This window comes from Trachypithecus francoisi, unplaced genomic scaffold (assembly GCF_009764315.1).
Source record: "Trachypithecus francoisi isolate TF-2019V2 unplaced genomic scaffold, Tfra_2.0 Lachesis_group14, whole genome shotgun sequence".
In the NCBI taxonomy this organism is placed as follows: domain Eukaryota; kingdom Metazoa; phylum Chordata; class Mammalia; order Primates; family Cercopithecidae; genus Trachypithecus; species Trachypithecus francoisi.
The window spans coordinates 23042457-23059651 of record NW_022681459.1 but is presented as its reverse complement, the minus strand read 5'-3'; the positions used below and the strand labels follow the sequence as shown (position 1 = coordinate 23059651).

Sequence of the window (17195 nt, the reverse complement as noted above, 5' to 3'; positions counted from 1 at the left end):
AAAGCACCTCATACTTTAGTCACAATCCAAGGATAGCAAAAAAGATACCATTAATTGTTTTCCATGCAGAGGAAGAGGTGGGGCCATACCAGTTGGTAATGTGACTAGTGATCATATATGGCAATTGATGTAGCTGATTACCAGACCCTCCTGCTGCAGGAGATATGTATAAGGAGTTGCTAATCAGATCAGCTAGGAGGAGAAGTCCTGGGAAAGAAGGCCCTGTTCCACTGTAAACAGAATCACCATTTACCTGGAACCTCTGTATATGTTTACTGAAGTCCTTAGCTCATTGGGTCCCAGTTCCATTCTTTACACCTCTTATGAGTTTGCTTGTCTTCTTCCTCTTGCCTAATGGCAAGAATTGTCTGGCTGAGATAGTAAGTCCCCTGTGGGAAGGGCCAGCCTCTGTTTAATGAGCTTGATCAGAAGCTGACATTTAAGACAAACATGAGAATGTGAACTAAAGCTAAACTGTAATCTAGGAAGGTCTGAGGCTAAAACTGTGAGTGTCCTCAGCAAAGCAAGATATAGGAGTTGGTATCTTCCAGTGTCACAGCCCTATTGCAACAGATCATGACCATTTAAGGATAGAAAAAGCCCTTTTCATGTGCGTTGAAGATTCCAGGCCATAGAAGGTCCTTGCACTCAGGTCTGAACAGGTGCAGATTGATCACCTCGTGGCTGGCTCTTTGCTCCTTTCTTTGTAGTGGGGGAAAGTAAGGATTCTTCCATTGATTAAGGAAAAGGTTTGGGCCAAGATCTTTTCCTCTTAGGCAGTCTGGTAAATTTTATCCTTACATGTGAGTCAACAAATATGTATCTGAAATGCTTTCATCTCCAATCTAACCCCACCTGCTGTGGCTCTCTGGTCGTGGGGAATCCAGAGACATTCTGGAACCTTTTGTGGGAAGCACACCTGAGGTTTAGATTGGGGCCTATCTTACCCATTTCCTTCTTTGCTCCCAATCTTTCTCCCTCCAAAAATCACATGGCAATGCTTACTAAAGCAATTTCATTTTTTTATTTTTAGAAATATATCATATATATATAAAATATGTATGTCTCTGTATACTATATAACAGAGAGCGATGTGAACCGTGAGTCGGAACTTTACAGGCACTATAGTTACAATGTTTAGCTTGCACAGATTAATAATCTGAATAGGACTAGAAATAAATGTACTAGCCATTATTCTCATTTTAATAAAAAATTAAATTCATGATCCAAAGAAGCAGCTACTAAATATTTCTTAACACAACTACATCTACACTCCTAATCGTAGATGTCTTTATATATCACATTCTGGGTAGTGAACAGTCATAAAAATTCCCAGCCCAATAGCATCTGTAATAATCACTATAACACTAATTATAAAAAGTGGGCTTTCTCCATTCCATTTCTGAGTCCCAGAAGTAAGACAAGGAATTCCAGTAACATCAGGCATGATCTTATTAACATGACAAAAACTGGCACTAATCTCAATTCCAAGTATCATCAATTAACCCAAATGTAATACTAATTATTGCTGTATTATCAATTCTGGTAGGAGAATGAGAAAGACTAAATCGGGCATAACTACACAAAATTCTAGCCTATTTATCAATTGCACATATAGACTAAATAATGTCCATTCTTACCTACAACCTTTCTACAATAATGTTACATCTACAAAATATTAATAATCACTGTATTCATATTTATTTAATTTAAATATAACTTCTACACATTATCATTATTACATACATGGGGTAAGTTATCACTAATAACTTCCATATCTTTGTATTTCTGCTATCTCCAAAAGACCTACCTCCACTTACACGATTTTTACCAAATGACTTAGTAGCCAAGAATTAACAATAAAAAACAGCATTATTATACTAACATTTATCACTATCATAGCACTACTCAACTTATATTTTCATATGGGATTAATCTATTTTACCTCATTAACGACATTCCCCAAAACCAATAACATAAAAACAAAATGACAATTTGAAAATATAAAACAAACATTCTTCCTTCCCTCGCTTATTTTATTATCAGCCTTTTTCTTCCCACTTAAACCAGTATCCTCAACATTGGATTAGGAATTTAGGTTAGGCAGACCAAGAGCCTTCAAAGCCCTAAGCAATATTTTATATTTTATTCCTGAAAAATTAAGGACTGCAACTCTCTCTATCTTACATCAATTGAATGCAAATCAAACATTTTAATTAAACTAAATCCTCATTAGATTGGTAGTATCCAACCTCAAGAAAATTTGATTAACAGTGAAATACCCTAATCACCTGTCTTCAGTCTACTTCTGCTGTTGAGAGAAAAGGGCAGGGGAAGCCCTGGCAGAATTGAAGTTGCATCTTTGAGTTTGCAATTTGATGTGATTATTCACCTTGAGGCTCAGTAAAAAGAGGGTTCAACCTCTGTCTTTAGATTTACAGATGAAGGCTTCCTCAGGCATTTCACTCTTCTACCTCTATTGATTAATCGTTGATTATTTTCAACAAACACAAAGATATTGGTACATTATAGTATTCGGTGCTTGAGCCAGAATAGTAGGAACTGACATAAATCTCTTAATATGAGCCAAACTGGGTCAACCAGGAGCCCTATTAGGCGATGATCAAATTTATGTCATTATAACTACCCATGCATTTGTAATAATCTTTTAAATAGATATGCCTATCAAAATAAGAGGACTTGGTAACTGAATAGCTCCCTAAATGACTGAGCCCAGATACAGAATAAACAATATAAGCTTCTGACTTTTTTCACCATCGTTTTGACTTCTGCTTGCCCCTTTACTAGTAGAAGCTGGAGCTGGGACTGGGTAAGCATCTTTAGTTGGAAATGTAGCACACGCAGGACCCTCTTACAATTTTCTCATTATGCTTAGCAGGTATTTCATCAATTTTAGAAGTTACTAATTTTGTTACAATAATTATTAATATAATACCACCAGTCATATCCCAATATCAGACATTTTATTCTTCTATAAAATAACATTTATTTTTTGTTATATTATTGTATTTTATGTATGTGTAGTGTATACTAACTTAAAGGGAAAAATGTAAACAAAAAGTCATAGGCAAAATGGCATCTTGCTTTAATCTTCAACTTAAAGTTATTCTTAACAATCCATTTATACTATTATGTCAAATTTTAGTCATCCCTGCAGAATTTTAGATGAATGAAAACAGACAAGGTAACACCAAGGAGTTAAGCACAGAAAGTGATATTTATTAAGAAGTTGAAAGTAAAATCTACTTTGGCTAGAACTGAACATTCAGATCTGTCTCTCCAGAAGAAAATCTAACTTGAATCATAATGGTTCATGTTTTGACTAGTTCATACCATATCAATGAGCAACTTATGACTTGAAAATACCTTTTCTCAGCTGCATTTGACTACCTAAAATCCTCCTGAGCATGCTGTTTGTCATGTCTTACTGCTCTGAAATAATCATCTATTTCTGAAAACCAGGAAATGAGTTTGCTTGTAATTTAAATTTCAAAAAATAATTTGTAGAAAACACAAACAGAATCAACTGTTTAAAGGCTTATCCTTTTCTTCACTGTACAACAGCTACTTCTACAAAAAAAAGAGTATGTGAATACTTTCTAAGAACTCAAAAACGAGAAAATCAAAATCAGAAGGTGCGTGAATATATATACACGTGTACATACAGACTTAATCTCTACATCCCCCAAAACAGATTTAAACAAGTAATCTCAACATTCTAAATTCAGAAAGCAGACATAAACAGTTTTGTTGCTAAATCAGTGGTATTACTAGCTGAAATGTTTAGTAGAATACTGCACCTATAGTTCAGCAGTACATTGATTATATCCCATTTAAAAAATCAAAATAATAAGCACATTCTTCTAATACCAAAGAATTCTCCCACTTTTTATTTATTTTGACATACTGATATTTCCATAAACTTGCAAGTGGAAGATAAGCTGTTCAATAAAAGCTTTCTTATATATATAATATACAGAAATTATTTTAAAAGTCTATTCATATAACAGATTATTTTGGTACTAACAAAAAATTAAGATACAAATAATTGGCTAGAAATGAAACCATCACTAAACCAAGACACACAGGGCTTTCCTGCACTTCATTTCAGGAAAATATTCCAAGTAATTCTTACTGTGTTAGAAGAATAAAGTTCATTTGTCATAGTATATATTATCATATTCCCTTAAAGCAGTGACTATTTAAAGTTTTTAAATTAAACAATGTCCAGGCTTACTTCTGTCTGTCCATTCAGTAATAATCATATCACTGGTTACACACAATTCTCATGCAAAAAAAAAAAAAAACCAAAAACCAAAAAACAAAAAACAAACCCAAAAAACAAAAAAACCCCTCAGTTAGTTGTTTTTTTAAGTCTAAGCCAAACAAACTAATAACAGCAATTTAATTAGCAAGCTGTAAATCAGAGAGGTATAGAAATTTAGCAGTTAAACTATATTTCCTGCCTATAGTACTGCTGCTACTTAATCTATTTTCTTCATGTATTAGAAGAATGAATAGGCATTGATGGTCAAAATAAGAATTTCAATATTGCAGCAAATCACAGAAGAGTGACAGAAAGAGTTCCCAATGTAATCTTAATGATCCTTTAAAAGGTAAAGGATTGTGTGCGTATGTGTGGAAAGGAGTAAGAAATAAAAGCAGGAGGTTAAGACAGGTATTTAAAGGGAATGCCGAGATAGCTACATTAGAATATTTATTGAAAAAAAGTTGCTCTGAAGTCTGCCGAGTGTACCAAAAATATAAAATAGAAAAAAACCAAAACAAAAAACAGAGCAGACATTAGTGCAAGTTTAACCTGATAATTTATTTGTGGGAAAAAAGCCAGTTTTGATGAGAAAAAGTTCAGTCCTTTCCTCGTAAACACAAAGAAACACAACAGGAGTTTTAAAGGTAGTAGGCCAGAAAATGCAAGAGTAACTCCTTTTTTTTTTTTTTGAGACGGAGTCTCGCTCTGCCGCCCAGGCTGGAGTACAGTGGCCGGATCTCAGCTCACTGCAAGCTCCGCCTCCTGGGTTCACGCCATTCTCCTGCCTCAGCCTCCTGAGTAGCTGGGACTATAGGCGCCCGCCACCGCGCCCGGCTAATTTTTTGTATTTTTAGTAGAGACGGGGTTTCACTGTGGTCTCGATCTCCTGACCTTGTGATCCGCCCGCCTCGGCCTCCCAAAGTGCTGGGATTACAGGCGTGACTCTTAAAATCCTTTTCAATTAAACAGACAAATCAAATTGAAGACAAGTGTTAAAATACTATTCAGCCTGAATATTTATCAGTCTATATGTCCTGTTGTTCAGTTGGCTTTTGATTAAAAAAAAGAAAGCCGACAAACTTTATAAGAGCTACCACCACATTCAGAGTGATGAAAATAGTTTCCCCCAAATATATTGTTTAACCTCTAAAGCATAAAAAGCTATATAATATCTAATAGAAATTAACCAGTGTATTTCCAAAAGTAATGCAATTTTGGACTGATGATATTACACTGTATTGGTGGTAAAGAACTAGGCACAAGAATATATACATCTATTAGGCATTTTCAGTCTAATCACTCTCTAAGTTTATCATTTAATTTTTGGCAATATATAATAACTGGTATGCATTTTGGTACTTAAGTCATGATTTGTGGAGAACAAGAAGCGATTATAGTAACAGGGTTTATATCTAACAAACAATTACAGCGTTGAACCAATCTGTTCTATGAACTTCGTGATTTGTTTTGGCGTTGGTCACTTGCAGTAGATCCTTGATTTGATTCCTCCGTATTCACGCTTTCTCCATCTGCAGTCTCTAACATTTTTTCATCTTCGTCATCATCATGTAGGTTTTTTGAAACTGTCCTGCTAGTTTGATATTGAGTCCTTCATTGTAATGAAGCTTCCTTTTCATTTCAAATTGTCACTTTTTTTCTTCTTCTTCAGGTGAGAGGTTACTATCCTCTTTTCCACTGCTGTCTTGTTCCTGAACCCGATACTTTGGTTCCGAGCCTTCAGCAGCAGCTAATTTCTTAGCTAAGATATCTGGTGCTGTGTTTTCAGTGGTGTCTGTATCACTACATGCATCTTCATCATCACCCATAATACGATGGGAAGAAGTGCTTGGTTCATCTGTTTTCATTAAACCGTAGTCTTTGTCTGCTGGATGATATATCGCCAGGATATTCATTTCATCCCACTTCCGGGACTTTTTGCTCAGCAACTTGTCCACATTCCCGTGGGGCTGTTCGGCAGAGGCCACCATAGAGGAAGTTGTTCTTCAGGATCCCTTGATTGATCGGTGCGAGGTTGTCCAGGCCGCCATTGCCGGGGCTCCCGCTCTTGGCTCAGGGTCGCTGCTCGGCGTAGGGTCCGCGACGAGAAGGGTCGGGCACTAGCAGAGACCCGCAGGCAGCTGTGGAGCCCGCTCAGGGCTAAAGCGGCCGCACCCACTGTCTCGGAACCGGTTACCGGAGCGGTTGTCAGGACACAAGGACGCCGGCGCCAGAGCCAACGCCAAACGGGTGGCGGCGACTCGCATGCCAGCACTTCACCCGCAGCTCGCGGTGAGACCTCGGCCTAGAACCCCGCCGCGCGGAGCGACGCCGAACACATTTATTCTTATTTTGAATGAACCATTTTTTTCCCAAATGGAAAACCTCCCTTCAATTAGGAAGGTAAATTTCGAAGGTTCTGAAGAGTGGGTTAGCAACTTTTGTCAGAGTCCTCTTGGAAAGGTGAAAGTGATAGTTCCACAGGGGGAAACATTGGTTTCCCAATCTGCTGCCAAAAAGGAATTCTTCTGGCTGAATAGGTTGGTAGGTTGAGTCGAGTCACCTTTCTTGGGATGGGCTGGGTTCTTCTGTTGGATCCATGGAATCTTGGCCACTTTTAGGGCGGCCTAAGGGTATGAGTCGGCTCTAGGACATATCGAGGGGCTGTGCTGTAGGTAGCAGTCCTTGGGCAGCTGGTGATAAGGATGTTGATGCAGACAAGGTTCTGTGTGGTTCCCCTGGAGTTGGCTGTACTCCTCTGGGAAGCCCCCGGGTGAATATTCTTTCAGAGTCCTCCGGAGGATGTGAAAACCAGGAAAACCTCCCTAAGGTCCCACCTGCCTGAATCTGGTACCTATCTGGGTCCATTCAGTCTCTGGGGTTCTTTGCTAGCCTAGGTTTACGGACAAATAATCAGTGGGTAATGGGATCCGAAGCCTTAAATCAGACAACTTTCCAGGTCTAATCCAAGCCCTTCATTTTATTGATGAGGAGACTAAGGCCCAGGTAAGAAGAACTGAATGATGTTTAGAATCCAAGAGTCCTGATTCATGCTTCAAGTCACTGCTGTGTCAGGGGTTTTCAAAGAGCCGTGATCTTAGTCACTTGGATGCTTGTTAACCGTGCAGATTCCTGGGCTACCTCTGAGATTCTCGTTTTCATAAATACTCTGGGTTAAGATTATCTAATTAAAATATAATGTGAGCTATATGGGTAATTTAAAATTTTCTGGTAGCCCTCTGACAAAGGTAAAAGAAAACAAGTAAAAGTTTAGTAATATATTTTAATCCAATGTAATCAAATTTTAACATATAATCACTATAAAAAGTTATTAATGAGTTATTTGACTTTTTTGGGGTACTATTTGAAATTTGATGTGTATTTTACAGCACATCTAATTAATTTATTTGTTTATTTTGAGCCATTCTTCCTGATGTTCTCCCTCCCCCTACCCCCAACAGGTCCCAGTGTGTGTCGTCCCCCACCATGTGTTCATGTGTTCTCATCATCCAGCTCACAATAATAAGTGAGAACATGCAGTGTTTTGTTTTCTGTTCCTGCGTTACTTCACTTGGAATTATGGCTTCCAGCTCCATCCATATCCCTGCAAAGGACATGCTCCTTTTTATGGCTGCATAGTATTCCATGGTGTATATGTACCATATTTTCTTTATCCAGTTTATCATTGATGGACATTTGAGTTGGTTCCATTTCTTTGCTATTGTGAATAGTGCCACAGTGAACATACATGTGCATGTATCTTTATAATAGAATGATTTCTATTCCTTTGGGTATATACTCAGTAATGAGATTGCTGGGTCCAGTGGTATTTCTGCCTCCAGATCTTTGAGGAATCGCCACACTGTCTTCCACAATGGTTGAACTAATTTGCACTTGCACCAATAGTGTAAAAGCATTCCTATTTCTCCACAACCTCACCAGCATCTGTTGTTTTTAGACTTTTTAATAATCGCCATTTCTGACTGGTGTGAGATGGTATCTCATTGTGGTTTTGATTTGCATTTCTCTAATAATCAGTAATGTTGAGCCTTTTTTCATACACTTTTTGGCCACATGTATATCTTCTTTGGAGAAGTGTCTGTTCATGTCCTTTGCCCACTTTTTAATATTTTTTTTTTATTTTCTTGTAAATTTAAGTTCCTTGTAGACTGTGGATATTGGACCTTTGTCAGGTGGATAGATTGCAAAATGTTTCTTCCATTCTGTAGGTTTTCTGTTCACTCTGATGATAGTTTGTTTTGCTGTGCAGAAGATCTTTAGTTTAATTAAATCCCATTTGTCAATTTTTGCTTTTGTTGCCATTGTTTTTGGCATTTTCGTCATGAAATTTTTGCCTATGCCTATGTCTGGAATGGTGTTGCCTAGATTTTCTTCTAGGGTTTTTATAGTTTGGGGTTTTACACTGAAGTCTTTATCTTGAGTTAATTTTTGTATATGGTGTAAAAAAGGAGTCCAGTTTCAACTTTCTGCGTATGGCTAGCCAGTTCTTCCAGCACCATTTATTAAACAGGGAATCCTTTCCCCATTCCTTGTTTCTGTCAGGTTTGTTGAAGGTCAGATGGTTGGAGGTGTGCAATCTTATTTCTGAGTTCTCTATTCTGTTCCGTTGGTCTATGTGTCTGTGTTTGTACTGGTACTATACTGTTTTGGTTACTGTAGTATAATTTGAAGTTGGGTAGCCTGATGCCTTCAGCTTTGTTGTTTTTGCTTAGAATTGTCTTGGCTATTTAGGCTCTTTTTTGGTTCCATCTGAATTTTAAAATAATTTCTTCTAATTCTGCAGAGAATGTCAATGGTAGTTTAATGGGACTAGCATTGAATCTATAAACTACTTTGGGCAGTATGGCCATTTTCACAATCTTGATTCTTCCTATCCACGAGCATGGAATGTTTTTCCATTTGTTTGTGTCCTCTCTGATTTCCTTGAGCAGTGGTTTATAGTTCTCTTTGAAGAGGTGCTTCACTTCCCTTGTTAGCTGTTCTTAGGTTTTTTTATTCTATTTGTAGCCGTTGTGAATAGGAGTTCACTCCTGACTTGGCTCTCTGCTTGTCTGTTGTTGATGTATAAGAATGCTAGTGATTTTTGCATATTGATTTTGTATCCTGAAATTTTGTTGAGGTTGCTTATCAGCTTAAGAAACTTTTGGGCTGAGGTAATGGGATTTTCTAGATATAGGATCATGTCATCTGCAAACAAAGATAATTTGACTTCTTCTTTTTTTGTTTTAATACTCTATTTCTTTCTGTTGCCTGATTGCCCTGGCCAGAACTTCCAATACTATGTTGAATAGAAGCAGTGAGAGGGTATCCTTGTCTTTGGCTGGTTTTCATGGGAAATGCTTCTAGCTATTGCTCATTCAGTATGATATTGGTTGTGGGTTTGTCATATATGGCTCTTATTATTTTGAGGTATGTTCCTTCAATACCTAGTTTATTGAGAATTTTTAACATGAAGGGATGTTGAATTTTATCAAAGACCTTTTCTACATCTATTGAGATAATTGTGTGGTTTTTGTCCTTAGTTCTGTTTATGTGATGAATCATATTTATCGATTTGCATATGTTGAACCAACCTTGCAACCTGGGGATGAAGCTGACTTAATTGTGGTGGATAAGCTTTTTGATGTGCTACTGGATTTGGTTTGCCAGTATTGTGTTGAGGATTTTTGCATCAGTGTTCATCAGGGATATTGACCTGAAGTTTTCTTTTTTGTTGTATCTCTGCAAGATTTTGGTATCACAGTGATACTGGTCTCATAACATGAGTTAGGGAGGAGTCTCACCTTTTCAATTTTTTGGGATAGTTTCAGTAGAAATGGTACAAGCTCTTCCTTGTACTCTGGTAAAATTCAGCTGTAAATCCGTCTGATCCTGGGCTTTTATTGGATGCTGTTTATTACTGCCTCAATTTCAGAACTTGTTATTGGTCTATTCAGGGATTTAATTTCTTCCTGGTTCAGTTTTGGGAGGGTGTATGTGTCCAGGAACTTATCCATTTATTCTAGATTTTCTTGTTTACATGAATAGAGGTGTTTATAGTATTCTCTGATGGTTGTCTGTATTTCTGTGGGGGATAAGGTGATATCCCCCTTATCATTTCTGATTGTGTCTATTTTATTCTTCTCTCTCTTCTTTGTTGTCTAGATAGCAGTCTATTTTATTATTTTTTTCAAAAAACCAGCTTCTGGATTCATTGATTTTTTGAAGAGTTTTTGTGTCTCTAGCTCCTTCAGTTCCACTCTGATCTTGGTTATTTCTTGTCTTCTGCTGACTTTGGGATTTGTTTGCTTTTGGTTCTCTAGTTCTTTTAGTTGTGTTGTTAGGTTGTTAATTTGAGATCTTTCTAGCTTTTTGATGTGGGCATTTAGTGCTATAAATTTCCCTCTTAACACTGCTTTAGCTGTGTTCCAGAGACTCTAGTATGGTCTCTCTTCATTCTCATTAGTTTCAAAGAACTTCTTGATTTCTGCCTTACTTTCATTATTTACACAGGAGTCATTCAGGAGCAGGTTGTTCAGTTTCCATGTAGTTTTGTGATTTTGAGTGAATTTCTTAATCTTGAATTCTAATTTGATTGGACTGTGGTCTGAGAGACTATTATGATTTTAGTTCTTTTTGCATTTGCTAAAGAGTGTTTTACTTCTGATTATGTGATCAATTTTAGAGTAAATGCCATGTGACGATGAGAAGAATGTATATTCTGTTGTTTTGGGTGGAGAGTTCTGTACATATCTGTCAGGTCTGCTTGACCCAGAGCTGAGTTCAGGTCCTATACAGCACATCTTGGTTTGGATTAGCCACATTTTAAATGTTCAAAGGCCACAGTGGTTGGTGGCTGTTATATGAAACAGTGAGATCTACAGCTGTCTCTTCCTAATCAGTGGAGTTCTTTATTAAAGGGCACAAGCTGCCAACAAAGTAATGAATTCACTGTTGATAGATTCATTCAAGTATCTAGTGCTGTGAAGTTGAAAATTCAAGAGCCCTCCACTTGAACCTTGTTAAGCTTTGTGGGCTTATCACTAATTCAGTACATCCATGGACAAGGATGTGTTTATACAGCAAATATGCAGGAAACCATTGGCCATCAGATGACACAGACCTTTTGAAGCCACACGCCACTCACAGACCCCTGAGCTTTGTGTTTACACGTGCAGACTATTGTTCAAGCCCTGGAACGCCATGTGCCGAAGGCACGGGCATCCAGTGAAATACTTGAGTGGAATTTTCAACCAAAAACAGCTGAAAGTTTTTCCAATTTAATCTGTAAATACAGTCGGGGGATTTTTGCACATGAATCAACTCGTTTACTTTGACAAGCCCTCTCTGCTCTGCCCATGCCCAGTCTCCGGCTCACGGCTCACAAAGGTGCTCTGTGTGTAAATTCGCAGGGGATGGGAGGAGGTGCATGGAAGTTCAAGGCAAACTTCTCTGAAAAGTGCAGCATCTGGGAGCCAGGGTGGAAACGCAAGAAGGGTCCCCTGTGTGAATTTCCACCCTCCCTCCCCAGAAGTGCTGTTCAAAGGATTGAAGGTGGATTCACATTGGAGTTCTATCTAATAAGATAGACCAGACTTACACTTCTGTGTAAGTATTAATAGAATTAATGTAATTAGTGATTATATTTGAAGAATAGTTATAAGGATATTGATTTTTAAAGTCTGTGTCTCATCTTTTTCCCATTCATCTTATGCTTCACTTTGATAAAGGGAAAAAAGAGCTGTCAGAAGGACACTGTGTATCTTGTGCCTGGTCTGTGCTTGCAGGAACGTCTTGTGTTGCACAGCCCATTTCAGTGGCATCTCCTTGAATGAAAGATGGGGAGTCACAATCCATAATAACGACGCCATCATAACAGTGACCAACATTTAGTGAACATTGACGATGTCCATGGCCCTTTATATGGAACAATTTGTTTCATCCTCATACTCGCCCTATGAGGTAGACAGTGATACATGTCCCCATTTCACTGTGGAAGAAGCTGGGACAGAGAGGTTAGATGCTTTGCCCGGGTTACCCAGCTTGGAAGGGGCAGAGATGGGGTTCAAACCCAGGTGAAGCCTTAGTTCTTACCCAAAAGACCACAGTCTGTCATGATTGGAAGCCTCCTTAAAAGTCCACCAACTTCCTACTAAGGTAAAAATCTCTTTGACCTTCCAGGCAGATGGTCATCCAGCCCATCTTGAATGCATCCAGTTGCTTGAATGCATTAAGCAACAGGGAGCTCTTTACTTTGTCAGCAGCCCATGCCTTTTAAGAAGAGCTCCACCAATTGGAAGATTCTTCTTTAGATGAATCTATTTCCTATGATTAGTAAGATTTGATCCCCCTTCAATGCTCCTGGGGTGCAGGCTTCTTGAAACTGCTATAAGATAGAATTACACGTGGTGTAACTTAAATCTCTGTATGCATATATTGTGTTGAATCCCTATTGACTCCAGTGGGGATGGCACTAGATGCAAGAGGCTGAAGGAGAGACCCAGAGCCAGCAAATGAGACATGGGTTTTACTGGGGACTTACATGCAGGGGAGAGAGTCTGGTGGTAGCAGGCTAGACAGGAGAACTACGTGGCCCAGTGGTGGCAGGCTGGGCATTAGAACCGCAACTGCTTGCAAAAGACATGCAGCTGACATCACATTTTCTCTTAGCACCCTCCCTCTAACAGTCTTCAACTGGCAACTTTCACTTAACCCAAAACAAAGGGCCTTGATCCCCAGTATGGCCTGTGTTCCATGGGCCAGGCTCGGAGCTCAGATGTTCCTCATAGAAAAGGAACAAATCTACGGGTTTGGCGCTGCCAGATTTCCTAGCTCAGAGCACACACTTAGATGTGTCTGCCATACAGGGTCAGTCTCAGGGAGTCTACCTTATTGCTCTCACATACATTTACCATATAGCATATTAATGTAATTGGGAGTTAGTTTTGAAGAACAGTTACAAGGATATACATCATTTAAATCTGCCTCTCACCTTTCTGTTTCACTGCCTTATGCTCATCCCATTGAACGATTTACTCTGGGTCCCTGTTGTGGGTCTCAGGAGGTCCCGCATCCACACCTCTGCTCTTGCTGCTCTGAATATTTTCCAGCACCTGTTTATCACCAAATGCTGCTCCTTCTTTGAGCCTAAGTGCTCCCTGTCATGAAGTCTGCTTTGCTAAGGGGAGAAGTTGCTGTTACCAGTGAGAGAGCTAGAAGTTGCTGTTACCAATGCTTGTTCACTAAGGAGGATTAAAATCAAGAGGTGATGTTACATCAGCAACATGGTGGAGTAGGAGGGTCCTGACTATCCCTTTTCTGACAGATTCACCTAACGAACACCTACATATGGATCAATTCTCTCTGAGAGAAAGCAGAAACTAGGTGAAAGACTCCTGCGTACTGAACAACTGAGAGAAATATTCACGTTGAAGCAGGTAGAGAAAGCGGAGACAGAGTCTGTTGGAGAAGACGGGGAAAGGAAAGATGTTGGTCAAAGGATGAACAATTTCAATTATTAATAGATAGGAGAAGAGGCCAAGGCGGGGGGATCATCTGAGATCAGGAGTTCGAGACCAGTCTGGCCAACATGGTGAAACCCCATCTCTACTAAAAATACAAAAATTAGCCAGGCACGGTGGCGCACGCCTGTAGTCCCAGCTTCTTGAGAGGCTGAGGCACAAGAATCGCTTGAACCTGGGAGGTGGAGGTTGCAGTGAGCCGAGATTGTGCCACTGCACTCCAGCCTGGGCAACAGAGTGAGACACTGTCTCAAAAAAAAAAGAAAATAAAGGAGAAGTAAGTTTTAGTGATGCATTGCACAGCATTGTGACTATAGCTAGTAATAATGTAGGGCACATTTCAAAATTGCAGAGTACATTTTAAAAGTTGTCATCACAAGAAATGATAAATAGGTGAGGTGATGGATATATTAATTAGGTTGATTTAATAATTCCACAATGTATGCATATATCAAACATCACATTGCACCTCATGAATATATACAATGATTATCTGTTGATTAAAAAATTTAAAAAGCCATAAGCCCCAAACACAATTAAATAAAGTATAATTCTTCACCTTATTTCTTTTTCAAAATTGTTCTGGCTATAATAGGCCCTTTGCTTTCCATACTGATTTTAGAATTAGCTTGTAAATATCTACAAATATATTGCTGGCATTTTGTTTGAGATTGCATTGAATCTATAGATTAATTTGACATTTTAACAATCCTGAGTCTTTCAACTCATAGACGTGGCATTTCTCCCCATTTAATAGATTTTTAAATTTCTGTTAGCAATGTTTACAGTTTTTAGTGTATAGATGAACATTCTTTTTGTCAGATTTATCTCTAAGTATCAAAAAATTTAATGCTATTATAAGTAGTATTGTTTTTAAAATGCCCATTTTTGATGTTTGTTGCTAGTATTTAAAATACAGTACTATTTTGTGTATTACTTTCTTATCCTGTAATCTTGGTAACTCGTTTATTACTTCTAGTAGCTTATAGATCCCATAGAATGTTCAGCATTAAAATATATATTATGTGTAAGTAAATAAAGACAATTTACCCCTTCCCCCGAAAGAGGTGATGTCCCTCCTCTAGAGCTAGAGAAAATATTGAAGCTGTTTCAGCATCTGTGTCGTGCTGGAGGGTGACCGGGTTTCCTTCGTAGCTGTGTGATACAGGAACATCTTTTCACATCCTGGGCCTGGCTTCCTCATCAGCAAACTGAAGAGCTTGAATCAGTGGGTCTTATCGATTATGGTGTTGCTTATTAGACCCCCGGGGCAGCTTTTAAAAATGCCTGTGGTGGAAGTGCTCTGTTAGACCTGTCAATGGGTAAACTCACTGTGAATGCAGTTCTCAGTCTATGTGAGGAAGATGAGGGTGGGGTTTCATGGGTGCTGAAATCTGGCAATCAGGATCCTGGCTGGGAGAGGGACCTCTACCAGTTCTGCAGGATCCTGGCTGGGAGAGGGACCTCTACCAGCTCTGCAGAATCCTGAGAGGGGCCTGAGGCCATCTGTGCATGGAGAAAAGGCCTCAGTACACGCAGCTTCCCTTGCATGCCAGTGGTGAGAGCTGGGGAGGTGGCTGAGGACTGGCCACGATGCCCATGGCAGCTTGAGTGCTGGAGAGGGTCCCTCAGACAGGATCAGAGAACCCCTCCCCTACAGAAGACCTCCACACTCTTCCGTTTTGAAACTGCCTGGGCATCCTGTTGGTAACATGGAGGCAGCACAGCGTGCAGGGTCTCCCGTTTGGGCATTTACACTCCATTAGTCAGAGCACTGGGGGCTGAGCTACCCCAAGCCCTGGAGTATTCCCAAGCATCATCCTGCTGCTCTGGTTTTAGCCTTTTGGTACTTTAACATTCAGTACATTGTAGCAGAGCCTGCACCCCAGTCTGCTCTTGTCCCCAGACTGAAACAAGTAATAGGAACACCTAAAAGAGAGAGACCAGTGACAATGACAGTGGCAGCAGCCTCTTGAGAGGGTTCTTTGCAGCAGTGCTATTTCCAAATGGGATGGGTCCTGCAACTGACGTGAGGGCCAGGGCAGTCACAATGACCATCTCTGTCCTCTCTCCCATAGCACTTGTCCTCGTGGCACATGAAGGTTCAGCATGAGACAGAGGAGGGCCAGGTGCAGTGAACAGCCTCTTTCCAGCATGAGAGTTTCCATATTCTCTGCCAGGGTACCATAGTTCCCTCCCTGGGCCTTTGAAGGGCTTGTATCCAATACCCTTTGGAAATGAGATGCAGCCTGTGGACATGCTTTGAAAAATTAAGAGCATTGTATAAGCCCCAGGGTTATTTTGTCCAGCCGGCATTTATTTCTCTGGAATTCTTGACTTTTTCCTGTTATTGTGAAACTGCTCTTCAAGAATGAGTCGAGGTTCCCATAACCACTTAGAACCTCTTGAGAACTGCCAGCTCTGCTGCTGAATGCTCCGTGAAAATGATGAGCAAATGCTCGCAGTCACTGGAGATGCATCCTAGTCAGGGCTGAGGAGGAAGGAGACACCGTGCTCCCGAAAGGACTGTGCCTCCTGCCATGGACGTGTCATGTGGCAGGAAAAAGTCCGTAAGCCAGACTCTGCCTGCAGGGGCCATAGCCCAGCTTTGCTGTTAGCTGTGTCACCTGGAGCAAGCTACCTAACCTCTCTGGTCTATTTCCTCATCTATAGAGTGGGAAGAATGGGGGTACTTACCTCAAGGAGTTATCAAGACTAAATGGGTAGATCAGGTGGAACACTAAGAATAATTCAATCAATGTCAGCTGTTATCAATATTACAAGCATGGCTTATGGTAGTCACACGTACCGGTGATTATCTGAGCCCTGTGTAATGGGCTGGTGACTACATCACCCCATTTATTCCTCCCAGCCACACAGCAAGGACAGAGACATCCATTTTACACAGGAAGAAAACAGAGGCCCTGAGAGACTAAGTTTCCTGCTGTGCTAGTCAGGGGCAGAGTGGGGATTTTTAAAACCCAGAAAAATTTATCACCTGTAACTCATTCAGAGTTCGCCTATTGTTGTCAATGATATTTTAAATAATTAATACAATCTGTGTGTCTTTGACATTTGCTGCGTTTTTTTTTTTGGTGTCATGAGGAAAGTACAAAAGGAAGCCTCCTGGGCAGCCTGGGCTGTTCTGGAGGCCACTGGGCAGCTTTACTGGCCTCAATGATTAGGCTCCATGACTGTGGTCCTAACTGCCCACTGCACAGCCCCACCCCGGTCTCCCCACAGATACCCCAACTTCTGCAGGTCCCAGGTGAAGCTCATTGCTTTCCTCTAAGCCTTCTCCTCCCGTGGTCACTCTTTCAGATTAATGGCCTCACCACCTGCCCCTTCATTCAGGCTGCAAATGTTGGTGCCATCTTTCACTCTTC

At 39.9% G+C, this 17195-nt stretch overlaps 1 pseudogene; it reads right to left on the bottom strand.

The window, feature by feature from the left end:
- Positions 1-5173: 5173 nt before the first annotated feature.
- On the bottom strand, positions 5174-6442 carry LOC117096694 (annotated as a pseudogene).
- Positions 6443-17195: the final 10753 nt, after the last annotated feature.